Genomic DNA, 4,069 nt, shown 5'->3' with positions numbered 1-4,069 from the left:
CAACTGAGAGAAGAGATCTTCAGCTCCAGGATGGAAAGATGTGCTTCTCATCTTTTTTGAGTTTGTTTGAAATGCTATGTGAAAAAGACCATATAAGCCACCTGGGTTTCTGTGCAAACCATGTTCTGGTTGTTGTTGTCTTGTTTTTAGAGAGCTTTTGAGCTGAGAACGTGGCTCAGTAGAACGCTTGTCTAGCATGGGTAGAGCCCTGGGTTTGATCATCAGCACAGAATAAACTTGGTGGAGTTTCATAATCCCAGCACTTGGGAGGAGGAGGAGGCAGGAGAGTCATCCATGATACATGGTGAGTTTGAGGCCAGCCTGAGTCCATCTCCATAAAAGGAAAACAGCCACTTAAATTGTCACTGTGGCTTGGTTGTATGTCACCCTGGTAATAACCTCCCTGTGTGCGCCCCTGCTTTAACCCCTGACCTCCCTGTGTATGCCCCAGCTTTAACCCCTGACCTCCCTGTGTGTACCCCTGCTTTAACCCCTAACCTCCCTGTGTGTACCCCAGCTTTAACCCCTAAACTCCCTGTGTGTACCCCAGCTTTAACCCCTGACCTCCCTGTGTGCACCCCTGCTTTAACCACTGACCTCCCTGTGTGTACCCCAGCTTTAACCCCTAACCTCCCTGTGTGCACCCCTGCTTTAACCACTGACCTCCCTGTGTGTACCCCTGCTTTAACCCCTAACCTCCCTGTGTGCGCCCCTGCTTTTACCCCTGACCTCCCTGTGTGCACCCCTGCTTTAACCCCTAACCTCCCTGTGTGCGCCCCTGCTTTTACCCCTGACCTCCCTGTGTGCACCCCTGCTTTAACCCCTGACCTCCCTGTGTGTACCCCTTGCTTTAACCACTGACCCCTCTGTGTGTACCCCTGCTTTAACCACTGACCTCCCTGTGTGTACCCCAGCTTTAACCACTGACCTCCCTGTGTGTACCCCAGCTTTAACCCCTGACCTCCCTGTGTGCACCCCTGCTTTAACCCCTGACCTCCCTGTGTGTACCCCTGCTTTAACCCCTAACCTCCCTGTGTGTGCCCCTGCTTTTACCCCTGACCTCCCTGTGTGCACCCCTGCTTTAACCCCTGACCTCCCTGTGTGCACCCCTGCTTTAACCCCTGACCTCCCTGTGTGTACCCCTTGCTTTAACCCCTGACCTCCCTGTGTGTACCCCTGCTTTAACTCCTGACCTCCCTGTGTGCACCCCTGCTTTAACTCCTGACCTCCCTGTGTGTGTGTACCCCTGCTTTTAGAAATGTAGTTCTGTTTTTTAAAATACATTTATTTATTAAAATTTTTTTCATTTTACATACCAACCCCAGTTCTCCCTCCCACTCTACCCCCATCCACTCCTCAGAGTGAGTAAGGCCTCCCATGGTAGTCAACAAAGTCTGGCATACCAAGTTGAAGGAGAGCCCAGCCCCTCCCCATTGTATCAAGGCTGAGCAAGGTATCCCATGGGCCACAGGGAATGAAGCCCTGGTTTTTTGTGTGGTGTTTTTTGTTCGATTTTTTTGTTTGTTTGTTTTGGTTTTTCAAGACAGGGCTTCTCTGTAACAGACCTAGCTGCCCTGGATCTCACTCTAGACCAGGCTGGCCTCTGCCTCTCAAGTGCTGGGGTTAAAGGTGCGCGCCACCACCGCCCAGTTGCAGCCAGCACTTCTAACAAGTGAGTCGTCTCTCCTGCTCCTTAGGTCTCATTTGTAATTAATACATTCTGTCTAGGTGTGGCAGCACATGCCTATAGTCACAGTACTCAGAAGACTGAAGGATCCTTTGATTAAGAGGCCAGCCTGGCTACATAGCAAGATCCTCCCTTAAAAACCAAAGCAAAAGAATCTGTGTTTTAGGGTGCCAGTTTAGCTCAGCTCAGGAATGCTGCCCTGGCCCCATGTATGCAAGACTGGAGTTCCATCCCCAACCTGGAAAACCTAACGAACCTCCATGTGCCTTGTGCATTTGAGTTGGGAGTCATGTGTTGTGACAAAGTAACCCAAATAAGCACAATCCATAAATCAAAAGGGAAGCCAGCAGAAGCCAGGCAGCCCAATTATGTAACTAGTGGCTTACACAGAAGGGCTTATTTTAAATGACTTTAAGTAGATCACTTTATTTTTAAGTGACTTTCACAGTTGTTGAGGAAAAAAATAGTTGAATGTGTATCTTTAGTGGGATGTGTTCTAAAACAGAAAGAAATGGCAAAGGAATCTTTTCATAATTGTGTTAATAATAGCACAATATGGTTATTCTGAGGATCAATATATGTCTATATTCAAATAAATATTCTAATGTTAGGAGCCAAACATTTCAATGCGACAGGATGTAAAAATATAAAATCAAATGAAAGAAACTTGGGTTACCCTAAATTAGAATTGCAGATTCCAATATGGACACACGCTGTATCTTCTCTTCAGAAATACTAGTTTCAGATTGGCAGGAAGGCTCAGTGGGTAAAGGCACTTACTTACCTGGGAAGCCGTACAACCCGCCTTTGATCCCTTGAACCCACGTAAAGGAGGAATGAGGACTCCAGACTTCCACACTTAAGCCGTGATGAACACTCATGCATGTGCACAATGCTGATACAATTTAAAAACAAAAAACTGGTTTCAAACTGGATAGTGTGATGCATGCTTGTAATTCCAGCACTTAGAAGGTGCACTTGGGAGGGTCGGGAGTTCAAGGTCACCCGAGGCCACATACCTAGTTTGAGATCCTTAAGGCTTTTGACTCACAGCTTTGTCGTTTTCAGTTCATGGTCTGTAATAAAGCAGCACATGGGGCATGGGGAGTGCTGGAAGGGAGGCAGGGATGTTACCAGATGCCCAGCAAAGCAAAGATTGGAGGGGAGGGGCTGTGGTTTCCCCATCCCCTTTAAGAGCACCCACACAATGGCCTTTGCCTTTCCAATAGGCCACACCCCTTAAAGTTTTGACCATCTCCCAGTAACATGAATCTGGGGATCATGGCTTTGACATATCCTTTGGTGACATCCAAGATCCAAATTAAAGCACCATGCTAATATGTGCTTCTAAATCTTGGAAGAGTCTTCATCCGTGTTGGTCTGGGTGTGGTTCAATGTTTAGAATGTGCTCTGTGTGTGTGTGTGTGTGTGTGTGTGTGTGTGTGTGTGTGTGAGAGACACACACACACACACACACACACACACACACACACACACACACGTTCACGGGTGTTTGCATGCATGTGGAGGCTAGAGGTTGACACTTATCTACTGAGGTAGAACCTCTCACTGATCTTGGGGTTCACTGACTTGACTAATCCAGTTAGCTGCTTGCTCTGAGAATCCCCATCTCTGCCACCTGACCCCTGGAATTACAGGTGGGCCACCATACCTGCCCAGCTTCTTATGTGGGTTCTGGGGATCCGTCCGGCCCTCATGCTTGTTCGACAAGCGCTCTCTCCACTGAGTCATTCCTTCAGCCCTTGATTAATTTTGATTGTCGACTTGGTGGGATTTAGGATCACCATGGAAATAAGTCTCAGGGGCATGTCTGTGAAGGATCATCTAGACTAGGTAAACTAAGGTTGGAAATCCACCCTAAATATGGGTGGCACCAATCCATGGGCTGGGGTCTTAGAGAGCAAACTGAACCCTTACCTTCCTCACTTCCTGACTGTGAACACAATGTGACCAGCTGCCTCAGGCTCCCACCATCATGGCTTCCCCACTGTAATGGGCTGCTTCCTCCTGGAACTGTAAGTCAAAATGAAGACTTCCGTGAGTTGCTTGTGTTGGGATTTTGTCCTAGGAATGAAACAAGGGGCTATACAGCATTCAAGGCTGCGGATTCCATCCCCAGCATTGCCAAGACAATCTTGCCTGAGCTCTGGTTTGCTCGTCCTTATCTTTTAAATGGGTTAAAGGGTCTAGCTTTTTCCTTTAGCCCATCTGCTTCAGCTGTGTGGAGCATAATTTACTTATTCAAGTGGCATTTGTCTTGGTGTGGGATTGTGGTGGAGTTCCAACTGGATGTCTTCTCAGAGGACTAGACAGTTGGACCGACAGTCTACCAAACCACCCATCTCCTGTGCACTGTTTAAA

Source organism: Onychomys torridus, chromosome 4 (genome assembly GCF_903995425.1).
Source record: "Onychomys torridus chromosome 4, mOncTor1.1, whole genome shotgun sequence".
Taxonomy (NCBI): Eukaryota; Metazoa; Chordata; class Mammalia; order Rodentia; family Cricetidae; genus Onychomys; species Onychomys torridus.
This window is presented reverse-complemented; position numbering follows the sequence as displayed.